Source organism: Canis aureus, chromosome 33 (genome assembly GCF_053574225.1).
Source record: "Canis aureus isolate CA01 chromosome 33, VMU_Caureus_v.1.0, whole genome shotgun sequence".
Lineage (NCBI taxonomy): Eukaryota > Metazoa > Chordata > Mammalia > Carnivora > Canidae > Canis > Canis aureus.
The window spans coordinates 39133896-39149195 of NC_135643.1; positions in this window are offsets into that span (position 1 = coordinate 39133896).

A 15300-nucleotide genomic window follows, 5' to 3' on the forward strand; every position below is an offset into this window, starting at 1 on the left:
CAGATTTCATAAGGGAGGCCAGCAAGCAGCCTCTGAACCGCCCTGTCCCTTCAAGAAGCAGTCATTGTACCCATGATATTATGTTGGGAATATTGACTTATTCCCTGTTCAACAAACCCCTCCATGAAAACACTCCTGTCACTTGATTCATGCCCATTTCACTTCTCTGAATTGGCCTACACCTTTGTGTTTCTTTCCAAAATCAAAAAAGCAGAGAGGCTTGGTCAAGGGCATGTTGACACACTCCCTTACCAAAAAAACGATCAATGAATGAATCCTGTCAAATCCAGGGGCACCTTTATGATTTGAATGCTCCTTGGAGAATGAAACCAACTCTGCACAACATATCACTAGCCTTTGCTGTTTCTGTCCTCAGCGTCGTGGGAGACAAGGAGCTTCACCCTTGTCTGTCCATGGCATCTTCACCTGCCCATGGCATCTTTGGCCATGAAGAGAGGTGAATATGATATTAGAAATAATCTATCTTGGGATCCCTGGGTGGCACAGTGGTTTAGCGCCTGCCTTTGGCCCAGGGCATGATCCTGGAGACCCAGGATCGAGTCCCACGTCGGGCTCCTGGTGTGTGGAGCCTGCTTCTCCCTCTGCCTGTGTCTCTGCCTCCCTCTCTCTCTCTCTCTATCATAAATAAAAAAATAAGAAATAATCTATCTTGTTAAAAATCCCCCAGTCTGTAGGTGAAGGGTGGGAAAGGTAAAGCCTTTTCTCCTACCCATTGGGGGGGGGGGGCTACCAGCCTTTGATCCAAGCATTGAAAGTATTGCAGAGACCATTAGCAGGCTGGAGGGAAGACCCAACATGGGGCCATGATCCTAATGTTGGGAACAGAACTATGACTCAGTATCTAGCATAGCAAAATGACATGGGAGCACAGAACCTGACCCATAGGCCCAGAGCCTCAGTCCTCAATGTGGTCAATCCTAGGAAACCAGCTCTTTGGAAAGAGAGAGAGAGAGAGAGAGAGAGTGAGCTTGTGGCTACATGAGCAGGACCACATAGGCCTCTAGAATTCCCAGCCCAGGGAGGATCTTGAGAGGCTACACTCATGTCAGTCTAGAAAGCAAGATGTAAATCTACTGCATACATAACAGGCTACAGTATAGTGCAAATGTAACTCTTGTATGTATTGTAAAAAAACCAAAAACAGGGATCCCTGGGTGGCGCAGCGGTTTGGCGCCTGCCTTTGGCCCAGGGCGCGATCCTGGAGACCCGGGATCGAATCCCACATCAGGCTCCCGGTGCATGGAGTCTGCTTCTCCCTCTGCCTGTGTCTCTGCCTCTCTCTCTCTCTCTGTGACTATCATAAAAAAAATTTAAAAACCAAAAACATATTTGACCCACTGTATGGGGATATTTGATTTATTATGTTAGTCTCAACAGAACCCACCCGGTCTCAGACCTGCATCTCTATCATTGTACACACAACCATGGTGGACCTTGAGTGAGGATGCTGCCCTCTTGAACTTAAAACCTTGGAATTGTTCACCTGCTACCCTCATGTGGCCTGCTTAGTCTCTTTGCTGTCCTTTTACCCCTCTGTTTCTTTTTCCTCTTAAGTTTAGCCCACAGCCCTGAACTCCTTGGTCACACATGGAAACAATGGGGTAACTGTCTCTGGATCCCTAGAAACCTCGCTCTTGGTATCACTCATTTTAAAAATCACATGCAGCCTAGGTCCCCGAAGGCACCACTGGGAACCTAAGATGTAGATATTAAGGATCTCTGGTAACAAGAAGTATGATTCTGAGGAAAATAATTGCTGTTTTCAATGAAGTAGCCCATCTCTCTCTCCATGGGTGAAATATCAACATCTGTAGAACAATCCAGTTCAATTTTAAGAGTATGTATTTAATGCAGAAGTCATATTGCAAAAGGATCCTCAAATTATGATTGAGATAATTATTCAATTTTATTATTAATTCAACTAAAAAAATTACCCTGAATTGTTTCCTTCTACGATAAGTCAATAATCCGATTCAAATATAGGGCTTCCAGAACATGAACGACTATCCTGCTATCACGTACTGAGTGTCTCTGGGCCTTGCAACATACCTCCTTCCATCTGTTCTCCTAGGTGGGAACCCAACTGCCAACCCTGACACTCAGACCAAAGACAAACCTTGTGCTTCTCTTCATCTAACAGAGTGTTTCTTGTCCCATAACCATGACTGGCTTGGTGATAGCAGGCAGTCTTTCCTCAAGGGAAGCCATTTCTGACTTTTGGCAGCATTTTCTGAAGCAAAATATTAGACTGTAGTGGGTGAAACCTGGATGAAGATTGCTCCAACTCTGTCAAGATAGCCTTCCTCCTCTTTGGATCCCTCCAGAGATGGGCATATAATGTAGCACCTGGGGCTGCACATGACAGCCCTCTAGATAATGTAGAGGATTCTTTCTCAGGATCCTTTAATCAAAAGGGTTTGGGAACAAAAGGAGGGTCAGGAAGGAAGTATCAGTGGGGAAATATCCCTTTCATCCTGAAAGAACTGATGAAACAATGATCCTGGTATCAGTGTAGTTTCCAGTGTGCAGAGAGTCCCACATGTGGAGGAACAGGAACAAGGCTTAAAAGTATTACTGATGCCAAACATAGGTATAAGTTTAGAGTCTCCCCCACAGAACATAGAGATGTGGAAAAGGTGTACTGGATTGTGTTTAAATGGCCTTGTCCCAGAGACTGACTCCCCATCTGCTGGCACATAGTTGTGAAATTTTCAGCATCCTTGTGTATGTAGGCCAGCAAAACCAGTATTTTGGAGATAACCATGTATATACTATACAAATGATTCCATTGAAGATACCATGGAGATTCTTTCACTGAGTTGATTCAACATTAATTATTCTAGTGGCACCTGGGTAGTTTTGTCAGTTAAGTGTTTATTTCTTGATTTTTACTCAGGTCATGATCTTCAGGTCCTGAAATTGAGCCTCACAATGGGCTCAATGTTGGCCATGGAGCCTGCTCAATATCTTTTTCCCTCTGCCCCTCCTCCCCTCATATTTTCTCTTTCTGCTTTAAAAAATAATAAAATTAATCATTATGATAGTTTAGTCAGTGTGACGTACTTCAGAAAAACATATTAAGGCATGTTATTTTTGTTTCACATGTACATTTTAATTTTCTGGCGAGTTTTCAGCTTATTACAACAGTAGAAAGAAAATAATTTGCAACTCAAATTTGATCTCATTCCATGAGATATTATGAAGCTAGCATTTGAGTATTAGTTTGTTGTTAAACATTATCAAAATTGATATCATTACTGTTTAATATACTTTATTACTTAGATTAAGTTGGAATAATTCAGCAAGTAATATAAACCATTTCCCTATATCCTTATTCCCTGGCACATTATTTCAACAATAATTAAAACTGGAATATTTGTCATGAAGACACCAGTGGAGTGATACTTTTATTCGTTGAAGTCTACCATTTCTATGAAGGTCAGCTCTAAGTTGTGCTACTGCACAGGTTTCGACAAATGAATAATATCATGCATGCACTATGTACAGTGTATTTCAATGTATTTTTAAAAATCTTTTATTTATTTATTTGAGAGAGAGAGAGTTAGAGACACAGGCAGAGGGAGAAGCAGGCCCCATGCAGGGGGCCCAAAGTGAGACTCGATCCCAGGTCTCCAGGATCATGTCCTGCATTGAAGGGGCACTAAGCCACCTAGGATTCCCTAGGTTCACTGCTTTTAATTCCCTTGTTCAACTATTAATGCTTCTGGACATTCTATAGAAATATTAGCAACAATTGAGATATGTAATCTGTATAGGTTAGCTTTTTTCAAAATTAAAGCATAAAACATATCACTGTTTGGGACAACCTTACATTTTCATGTATAACTTTTCAGTTAATGTTCATCCATGTCTTTTTGGGGGCTTGAAAAATCAATTATTTTTGTTGCTTATATTTCTGGCTCCTGTTTGACAACATTGGGAGGATTCCGACTTTTGTTGGTTTTGAGCTGCGTGTGTGTCTATCACATGCAGCTATCCCGTGCAGCCATCAGATCCTCTGGCTGGGTCACCCAAAACCCCGAAATGGTTGGCAGAACATCATTTCTGGTGCTGGCACTGGGCGGCTAGCTGGGCTCTCCTGGCCACGTCGGGGCTCACTCGTGCAGGAACTTTCAGCTGGAGGGTCACCTGAGCTGGAAGTTCTGGCTCGGCCACATTCCCATGTCCAGCAGGGGGTCTGGCTGCCCTGGAAGGCATGTGGGGACGTCAGCTGTGTGTGCCTGGTGGCGCCCCTGCAGGGGCTGGTTGGGGCCTAGGCGGTGCCCCCTCCTCCTCTGTAGGGGTCTCTCCACAACCCAAGCACATAGTTCTGGGAGACACAAAAATGGGCTGGCTCTGCATTTTCACACCACAACAGTTTATTGACTTTCTACAGCAAAGGGCTCAGAGCCATGAGTTCGTGCCTTCCCCTGGAGAAGGAGACCTTTCTGTCCTTTAAGGGGGGGCAAGAATCACATGGGTTGGGGGGGCGGGTACTGGAGTCCCCCACCTGGGAGCATGTGTGGACTCCAGTTGGGGGTGAGTGTCCTGAGGTTTCAGCCTGATTGACGGTTCTGAGGACAGCAGAGCTGACCTGGACCTGCAGCTCATGGGCTACTGCTCTGGGTCCCCGCAGGGCAGCTGGACCCTGGCCTGGGCTCTCTGGGGCCACAGAACCTGGAGGAGCCTGCCTCCTGGTGTGGGTGCGGGTGTGGCCCACCGGCTTACCCCTCCTCTCCCCACACTGGTGTGTCCTGGGATCCCCAGGGCTGCCCTAGATCAGCGACCTGGATCTGTGGGGCATGCCCAGGGCCCAGGAGGCCACATCAAGCTGTGAGAGGGCTCGCTCAGCCCGGGGCCAGAATCCAGGGTTGGCCAGGGCCATGGGGGCCTGATTCCATTAGTCTTTGAGTTGGGACTGGTGGGGGCTCAAATCAACCCAGCCCCCAAAGAGCCTGGGCCCAAGTCAGCCCAGGTCCCTCTGGGTTAGGGGCTGGTGTCCTGTGCAGGATGTGCCACCCTCCAGGAGGAAGAGTGGGAGGAGGCAGGGCACAGTGCTTCCTCTGCTCTACCCACCTGCACCCACCCTGTCGGGGGGTCCCTGTCTTTCCTCCTCCCTGCAACCCCTGGACACTCTATGGGACACTGGGCTTCTGATGGTAGCAGGCTGTCCAGAGAACCCCGGGGAGGCTGAGCATGTCCCACAGGGTGCAGCTGCACTGGGTCCTTGCTGGGGGGTGATGGTGTGTGAGTGGATGATGTGGGGGCAGGGGTATGATGGTGGTGGATTGAGGGGGATGGTGTGGGGGGATGGTGTTGGGGTATAGTGTGGGTGGGGTTTGTGTGGGGGTGTGTGGGTGTGAGGGGGATGGTGTAGGGGGGATGCCATGAGGGATAATGATGTAGGGGGATAGTGTATGGGTAGGGAATGAGGGGGATGGCGTGGAGGGCCTGTGGACACAGGGCATCCCCTTTCTTTAAGATGCACACCGAGACATCTACAGATAAAGGCGACCACAGTCTGGGGTTTGTTGTGACATCTGCCCCAGGGGTCCTATGTGGTCAGTGCAGGGCTCTGGCTGGACCGGGCACATTATCTGGGGGTCATCATACTATGTATGTTTACAAATTGCAAATTGTCTCAAATTAAATGCATAGAATTTAGAAATATATAAAGCACTGTGGGTGGGTGTCACTCTGACCCTTCCGACCCTCATCGGATCAATGTGTGTTCTCCTCCAGTCACAGCCATACAACCTGCCCCCAGGTCCCCTTAATGCCCCCCATGGCCCCCACCCAGGCACCTGGTTTTCAGGGTGCCGTCCGTAACCCCTTTGGGGTTCAGCTAACATGGCAATCCCTGGAGGCCTTGTCCTAGTGGCCTCCTCATCCCTGAGACCCCGAGGGTGGGGGCACGGTGTTCATCCCCAACAACCTACCATGCAGCCGTGTGTTGTTGGCTGCTGTTTTTCTCCCAGGCTCTGAAGCCCCATGTTCCCTACCCAGAAGCCCCCGGTCCTCCCGGGTCCCGATGCCCCTGGCCCCTCAGCCTCAGCCTACCCCATAGTAGTCCCAAAACATGACGTGACTGCTGAACATCCTGTTGATGTCCAGGTCCCCCAGCGTGATGTCCCTAGAGGAGACCAGGGCCTCCTCATTCATTTCCTACGGGAAAACTGGGGAGGAGGAGCTGGCGTCAGGGACACAGACCCTAACCTGTCTGTCCTGGGCAGGGAGCCCTGGGGCCACCATGGGAGTGGGTACTGCCAAAACCTCCTTCCTTCCTCTGGGAGGCCAGGGACGGCGGGAGTGCCCACCGTGCCCATGGGACCTGTGTGACGGCCTGTGCCCAGCTGTTGTAGGCAGGGAGGTGATTGTCACCCTGGGTGGGAGGGGATAGCGGTTCAGCCAAGGTGGGAGGGGACATGGGGGTGTTGTGCCCAAGATTGCGAATCCGAGAAACCACTAAGGGGCTGACACCAATGCAAACACACAAGGGTTGATTTCCAAACTCGAGCTTGCGTCCCAAGTACACCCAACACTGCGGAGCAGGGACTTGGACCCTGAGGTGGGTTTTAGCTTAGTTTTAAAGGCTTGTCTCGGGGTCCTCCAGAAGGGCTGGAGCAATTCCTCAAGTTCTGTTTACATTTTGATATGGGGCCTTCAAGGGTATTGAACTCTGCTCTCATTCTAATAGGCGCTTCCAGCCCTTGGCATGGGCTCAGATTCATTCTATTGTGGGGCTTTCTAGGACATTAAGCTGTAAACTTTTGCTTTTTCCGGTAACTGAATAATGTAAATTTCAGCTCTTCTTCACAGGGACCTGGGATGGGTGGACTTGTGCTAACACTGCATTTAAATTGGAATGGCCTTAATTTTCTTGGCCTCCACGCTTCCCATCCCATCCTATCTAGCTCCTTCCCCCTTCCCCAGAGCTCCTAAGAGAGCAATTGAAAATGACCTCAGAGTGGCAGCCTGTGTTGGGGGACAGGCCCAGGGATTTCGGATCAGGAAGACCTGGGGCACGGGCTTCCCAGCTGTGCAGCGGGATTCAATGCTGTAGACTCTTATTCCATAAGGCTATCTTGACAACAGACTTAGTACATAAAAAAGCTCTCCTTTGTCTTTAAAAGATGAAGAGCGAGTCAAAGCATTTTTTCTCTGCCCATCTGATTGCTCAGATTCCAATCTGAGACATATTTCCTGTTAATAAGGATAATTTACTATCCGTGGTACTATGGTTAAAATATTCTGACACAAGTAATTCAGAGAGATGAGGGTTTCTCATCTCTTTCTTCACAGCTCAGTCACTCATCAGGAAATGCATCTTTATGGATTTGGAAAGAACTGAGAGACATTATTACCAATGGTCCTATTATTTATGTGAAGGATCCTTCCCTGAGATGCTTCCCCTGTTTCAACTGACACTGAAACACTTTGAACTCTTTGGAAGACAAATGTCAAGGAAATAAATGTTATGCATTGCTAATTTTAAATGCACTTGCAATATGGTGTCTATTATACTAGAAGTATTTTTATCTGATTTTTGCTATTTATTATCCTTTCCTGCTTTTCAGGTTGAGGAGGCATTATACGTGTTCTTAAGTGTTGTTCTTTCCTTCTGATCTAAAATTCTTACTTTGTTTCCATCAAAGGAACTCTTTAAGAATAAGGCAAAAGTTAATTCAACAATTCTTAAAATGTCTTCACACTTGGAGCCTGATTCATTTAAGTCAATTTTCAAAATAAATCTTATTTATTAGGAAAAAACAAAGATTTATAGGGAAATTGAGAAGATAGTACAGAGCATTCGCATACACTTGCACTCAATTTCTCCAATTATTGATATATTAGTACGGTACAAATATGAGCTAATGAATCAATATTTAAAAATTTGCATTAAACAAACACGGAAAGAAAAAAAACAAAGACCATAGTTTATTCAGATTTCCTTAGTTTTTGCTAAGTTACCAATCCTCATATCACATTCCATTTGTCCTCCTGTTTCCTTAGGCTCATCTGGATTGTGACAGTCTTTCAGCCTTTCCTTGTTGTTGAACTGGAACACTTTGAGAAGTAGAGTATTTTGTAAAATTACCCTCAGTTGGGACATGTCTGTTGTTTATCTCATGACTGAACTGTTTTTGTGGATTATATACAGAGATATACTGCCGTTTTCATTATATCATATAAAGGATAGATACTATCAACATGATTTATCAGTCTTGGTATCGATCTGATCATCTTGCTGAGGTAGTGTTTGTCAGCTTTCTCAGTAGTAAACTGATTCTTCATTATTATTATTAATTATTATTATTATATTATCATTATTATTTTAAGGTTTTCATATGATATTTTGTAGAAGGAAGTTACTATGTGTATTCCACACTTAAGAGTGGGAAGCTATGCTCATGAACTTGAGGGTGGAATATCTTCAAATTGTTTGAAATTATTCTACATGGGCAATTTCTCTTCCTTGTGGATTTGTTTGTTTGTTTCTTTTTCAAAGATGTTTTTTATTTATTTGAGAGAGAGAGTAGAGATAAAGCATGAGCGAGAGGGGAAGAGGGAGAGGGAGAAGCAGGTTCCCTGTTGAACAGGGAGCCTGCCTTGGGACCTGGATCATGATCTGAGCCTAAGGCAGAAGCTTAACTGACAGAGCCACACAGGTGCCACTCATTCTTTCCTTCTTTCCTTCTTTCTTTCTTTCTTTCTTTCTTTCTTTCTTTCTTTCTTTCTTCCTACCTTCCTTCCTTCCTTCCTTCCTTCCTTCCTTCCTTCCTTTCTTTCTTTCTTTCTTCTTTCTTTCTTTCTTTCTTTCTTTCTTTCTTTCTTCTTTCTTTCTTTCTTTCTTTCTTTCTTTCTTTCTTTCTTTCTTTCTTTCTTTCTTTCTTTCTTTTTGTCTTTCTTTTCAATACAGCAACTTCTGAGGAATTCCTCCCTCAGATGGGAGCTACATACTAACTTCCAAACCTGAGTACCTCCCTGAAAGCTCACTCGGGGGAACTTCCCTCTCGGAGATGAGCTGAAACGTGGTCCTTCCCAGTTCCACACTGCCTGCAGATACACTTATAAACATCCTCACTAGACATGTTTGTCAGAAGCTCATGGGACGCAAGGGGCAAGCTGCAGGCTTCAAGGTTGTGTCTCCAGGTGCAGTAAAGCGGTATTCATGGAACATCCTGAATTACAATGCTGCCACGTTCTCATGCCCATCAGAACGCAGTTAGTAAAAAGCTGGCTTCCAGGCATGCCTCCTTTGAAAGCTGAGCTCAGGGCAGGAGCCTCCCGCATCCTGCCTGCCTGTAGTCGTAGCTGCTAACATCCTTATGTTAGGTGTTCAGAGAGGTTGGAGAAATGCCAGTGGAAGTGTCAGGACTGTACTCATATGTATCTGAGTTCAATAGAGCGATTTCCAACGTCCATGTTCAATTAGAGTGTAGCTCCGGTATACCTCGTCTCGATAAGTGTCTAGCAGACTTCGGCCTGCAAAGCAAACACACTTCTGAGAGTTCAACTTATGGCCTGTACCTCCCCCATCCGGACTGCCTGTATGTTCCACGTCCACAGCATTTCGTTGTATGCGGGACAGTAGTGGAGTGAAAACCACGTGTCTCCCTTGTCAATTTTGTGCCTAGCAGACAGCTGCCTCCAAGGCATGCACGCTCCTTTGGATTGAGATTATGGCTTGTACCTCCCACATGCTGATGGCCTGTACGCTTCACTTCCAAAGGATTTCGTCCAATATGGGACGAAAGTTTTCCGAGAGGCAAGTGTCTCTTAGTTCCATCCAGCGACTTCTGAGGAATTCCTCCCTCAGAGGGGTGCTACATACTAACTTCCAAACCTGAGTACCTAGCTGAAAGCTCTCTCTCTGCGGAATTTCCTTCTTCAAGATGAGCTGACACGCGGTCCTTCCCAGTTCCACTCTGCCTGCAGATGCAGTTACGAACATCCTCACTAGACATGTTTTCAGAAGCTCATGGGACGCAAGGGCCAGCTGCAGGCTTCAAGGTTGTATCTCCAGGTGCAGTAAAGCGGTATTCATTGTAAGCGTACTGCCTTACAATGCTGTCACGTTCTCATGGCCATCAGAACGAGCTAGTAGAAAGCTGGCTTCTAGGCATGCTTCCTTTTGAGCTAAGCTCAGGTCAGGACCCTCCCTCATCCTTCCTGCCCGTAGAAGTAACTGCTAATATGCTTATGTTAGGTGCAGGGAGAGGGCGGCGAAATGCTTGTGGAAGTGTCAGGCCTGTACGCACGATTATCTGAGTTGAATACAGCGATTTCAAACGGGCTTCTTCAAAGAGTGTAGCCAGTTTCTAACTCCCATGTACAAGTGGGTAGCAGACATCTGCCTCCCAGGCATACACACTTTTGAGGGTTGAGCTTACGGCCTGTACTTCCCACATCCTGCCTGCAGGTACACTTCGCTGCTAACAGGCCTAGGCTCGATGCGTGACGGAAGTGTTGTGAGAGGTAAGTGGAATGTCCCGGCACACAAGACTAGTGCCTCCAAGCTCAATCCAGCGATTTCCTAGTAATTCCTGTCTCAGACTGGTGCTACATACTAAGTTCCATAGGTGAGAAGCCAGCTGAACGCCTTGTCCAAAAGCGACTTACTTCTGAGAGTTGAGCTCACACTCCATCCCTCACAGTTCCACACTGCCTGCAGAATGAGTTTCCAACATCTTCAGCATAGACGTTTGTCACAGGCTTCTGAGACGCCAGTGGAACAATGGAGACCTGGACGGTATGTCCAGGTGCAGTAGGGTGGTAATCTTGGAACCTCCTGACTCAGAATACTGTTGCGTTCTCACTGCCATAAGAACGCAGCTGGTTGAAAGCTGGCTTCTAGGCATGCTTCCTTGTGAGAGCTGAGGTCAGGGCAGAACCCTCCCGCATCCTGACTGCCTGTAGACATAGGTCCCAGCATCCTTATGTTAGGTGCTGGAAGAGGTTGTGTGAAAAGCTTGTGGAAGTGACAGGCCTGCACTCTCGTGTATCTGAGTTCAATACAGCGATTGCCAACGTCCCTGTTCAATTCGAGTGTAGCTCGGTTCTAACTCCCCTGAAAAAGTGTCTAGCACACATCGGCCTGCAAAGCATACGCACTTCTGAGGCTTGAGCTCATGGCCTTTACCTCGGCCATTCTGACTGCCTGTATGGTTTGCTTCCACAGCATTGCTTTGTATGCAGGACAGTAGCGAAGTGAGAACCAAGTGTCTGCCTCCTCAATTTCACGCCTAGCAGACGGCTGCCTCCAAGGCATGCACACTCCTTTGGCTTGAGCTTATGGCTTGTACCTCCCACATGCTGACCGCCTGTACGCTCTGCTTCCAAAGGATTTCGTTCGATCCGGGACGCAAGCTTTGTGAGCGGCCAGTGTCTCTTAGCTCAATCCAGCGACTTCGGGGGAATTCCTCCCTCAGAAGGGAGCTACATACTAACTCGCAAACCTGAGTACCTCGTTGAAAGCTGTCTCTCTGGGGAACTTCCTTCTGCGAGGTGAGCTGACACGCGGTCCTTCCCAGTTCCACACTGCCTGCACATGGAGTTATGAACATCCTCACTAGACATGTTTGTCAGAAGCTCATGGGACGCAAGGGGCAAGCTGCAGGCTTCAACGGTTGCGACTCCAGGTGCGGGAGAGCGGTATTGACGGAACGTCCTGACATACAATGCTGCTACGTTCTCACGGCCATAACAACTCAGCTAGGGGAAAGCTGGCTTGCAGGCATGCTTCCTTTTGAGAGCAGAGCTCAGGGCAGGCCCCTGCCGCATCCTGCCTGACTGGAGACGCAGCTGCTAACATCCTTATGTTAGGTGCTGGGAGAGGTTGTGAGAAAAGCATGTGGAAGCGTTGGGCCTGAATTCATGTGTATCTGAGTTCATTGCAGCGATTGCCAACGTCCTTATTTAATTAGAGTGTACCTCGGTTCTACCTCCCATCAATAAGTGTCTAGCAGACATCTGCCTGTAAAGCATACACACTTCTGAGAGTTGAACTTATGCCCTGTACCTCCCACATGCTGACTGCAGGTACACTTCGCTCCTATCAGGCTTAGGCTCGAATCGTGTTAGAAGGGTTGTGAGAGGTTAGTGGAAGGTGCCGGCCCACATGCCTAGTGTCTCCAAGCCCAATCCAGAGTTATGTGAGGAACTGCTCTCTACGATTGGTGCTACATAGTAAGTTCCATACATGAGAAGCTAGTGGAATGCAGTGTCCAAAGGGTGCTTTCTTCTGAGACTTGAGCTCACCCCCAGTCCCTCACAGTTCCACATGGCCTTCAGATGAAATTTCGAACATCTTCACTAGACGTGTTGGTCAGAAGCTCATAGGACAAAAGGAGCTAGCTGCAGGCTTCAATGTTTGTGTCTCTAGGTGCAGTAGAGCGGTATACATGGAACTTCCTGACTTACAATGTAGTTACATTCTCACGGCCATATGAATGCAGCTAGTGGAAAGGTGCATTTGAGGCATGCTGCTGAGGATCAGAGTCACCCGTTCCAGGTGAGGCCCAGGTGGGGCCAGAGTCACCTGGTACAGAGGAGGCCAAAGTGAGGACAAGAGTTACCAGGTCCAGGTGAGACCAACCTGCAGGCCATGCAGAGGAACCATGTCCCAATGATGCCCAGGTAGGGACCAGAGTTACCAGGTCCAGGTGAGGCCAACCTGCAGGCCATGCAGTAGAACCATGTCCCGATGATGCCCAGGTAGGGACCAGAGTCACCAGGTCCAGATGAGGCCCAGATGGGGAGCATATTCACTAGGTCCAGGTGAGGCCCAGTTGAGGACCAGAATCACCAGGTCTAGTTGAGGCCTAGAGGGGTACCAGAATCACGTGGTCCAGGTGACATCCAGATGGGGACCAGAGTCACCAGGTCAGGGTGAGGGCCAGAGAGGTTCCAGAGTCATCATGTCCAGGGGAGGCTCAGGTGTGGAACAGAGTAACCAGGTACCAATGATGCCCAGGTGAGGACCAGTCACCAGATCTGGGTGACGCGCAGATAGGATCAGAGTCACCAGTTCCAGGTGAGGGAAAGAAGGAGTCCACAGCAATCAGGTCCAGGTGGGGAACAAAGTCACCAGGACTGGGTGAGGCCCAGATGGGGACCAGATTCACCAGATTCAGGTGAGGCCCAGGTGGTGACCAGAGTCCCCGGGTCTGGGTGAGGACCAGGTAAGGACCAGATTCACCAGGTCCAAGAGGCCCACGTGGGGACCTGAGTCACCAGGTATGGGTGAGGCCCAGGTGGCAACCCCACTCACCAGGTCCAGGTGAGGCCAACCTGCAGGCCAGAGTCACCAGATCCAGGTGAGGCCCTGGTGGGGACCGGAGTCACCAGGTAAATGTGAGTCTACAAGAACACCACAGTCACCAGGTCCAGGTGTGGTTCATGTGGGAATGAGAGTCACCAGGTCCTGGTGAGACCCAGGTGGGGACCACAGTCACCAGGTCCAGATTGAGGCCTAGGTGGGGGGACCAGAGTCATGAGGGCCAGGTGAGGCCAAAGTGTGGAGCAAAGTTATCATGTCCAGGTGAGGCCCAGGTGGGGAACAGAGTAACCATGTCCCACTGATGCCGAGGTGGGACCAGAATCACAAGGTCCAGATGAGGCCTAAGTGAGGAGTAGATTCACCAGGTCCTGTTGAGGCCCAGTTGAGGACCAGTGTCCCCAACTCCGGGTGGGTCCCAGAGGGGGACCAGAGTCACCCGGTTCTGGTGATATCCAGGTGGGGACCAGAGTCACCACGTCAGGGTGAGGCCCAGAGGGGGACGAGAATCACTAGGTCCAGGTGTGGCCCCAATGTGGAACTGAGAAACCAGGTCCCATGATGCCCATATGAGGACCTGAGTCACCAGGTCCAGGAGAGGTCCCTGTGGGAACCAGTCACCTCGTCCAGGTGAGGCCCAGGTGGGACCACAGTCACCAGGTCAGGGTGAGGTCCATAGGGGGACCAGAGTCACCAGGTCCAGGTGAGGCCCAAGTATATAAGAGAGTAACCAGGTCCCAATGATGCCCAAGTAAGGACCAGAGTCAACAGGTCCAGGTGAGGCCCAAATATGGATCAGAGTCATTTTTTTCCAGGTGAGGCCAGATGGAGACCACAGGAACCAGGTCCAGGAGAGCCCCATATGGGAACCAGAGCCACCAGATCCAGGTGAGGTCCAGGTGGGACCACAGTCACAAGGTCCAGGTGAGGCGCAGGTGGCAACAGGATTCACCAAGTCCAGGTGAGGCCCAGGTGGCGACCAGTCACCAGATCCAGGTGAGGACCAGCTAAGGACCAGATTCACCAGGTCCAAGTGAAGCCCAAGGGGTGACCAGAGTACCAGGTAACGGTGAGGCCCAGAGGGGGAACCAGAGTAACCATTTTAGTTTGAGGCCCAGAATGGGACCAGAGGTCCCTGGTCAAAGTGAGGCCCAGGTGTGGAATAGAGTATCCAGGTCCCAATGATGCCTGGGTGAGGACCAGAGTCACTAGGGCCATGCAGGGCCCAGATGGGGATCAGAATCACTCGGTCCTGGTGAGGCATAGAATAAGACCACAGTCAGCAGTATCAGGTGAGCCCCTTGTGGGAACCAGAGCCACTCTATCCAGCTGAGTCCCAGGTCCATGTGAGGCCCACGTGAGGACCAGATTCATCAGGTCGAATTGAGGCATAGCTGGGGACAAGAGTCACCAGGTCTGGGTGCGGCCTAGGTGGGGCAAGATTCAGCAGTTCTGAGTTAGGTCAAAGTGGGAACAAGAGACACCAGGTCCAGGTGAGGCCAAACTGAGGACCAGAGTCACCAGATCCAGGTGAGGTCCATGTTGGAAAGAGAGTCACCAGGTCCAGGAGAGGTCCAGGTGGGGACCAGAGTCACCAGATCCAGGTGAAGTCCAGGTGGGGACCAGAGTCACCATATCCAGGTGAAGCCCAGGTGGGGACCAGAGTCACCAGGTCCAGATGAGGCCCAGGTGAGGACCAGAGTTACCAGGTACACGTGAGGCCCCGGTGGGGATCAGAGGCAACAGGTCCATGTGAGGCCGGCTTGGGGACCATGGTCAACAGGTCTACTTGAGGCCCAGGTGTGGAACACAGTAAGCAGGTCCAGGTGAGTCCCCGGTGGTGACAAGAGTCACCACGTCCAGGTGAGGCCCAGGTGGGGACCAGGATCACCAGGTACAGGGGAGACCCTTGAAAGAACCAGAGTCAACAGTTCGAGGTGAGGTGCAGGTGGCAACCAGGGTCAGCAGGTCCAAGTCAGGCCAAAGTGGGGTTCACAGTC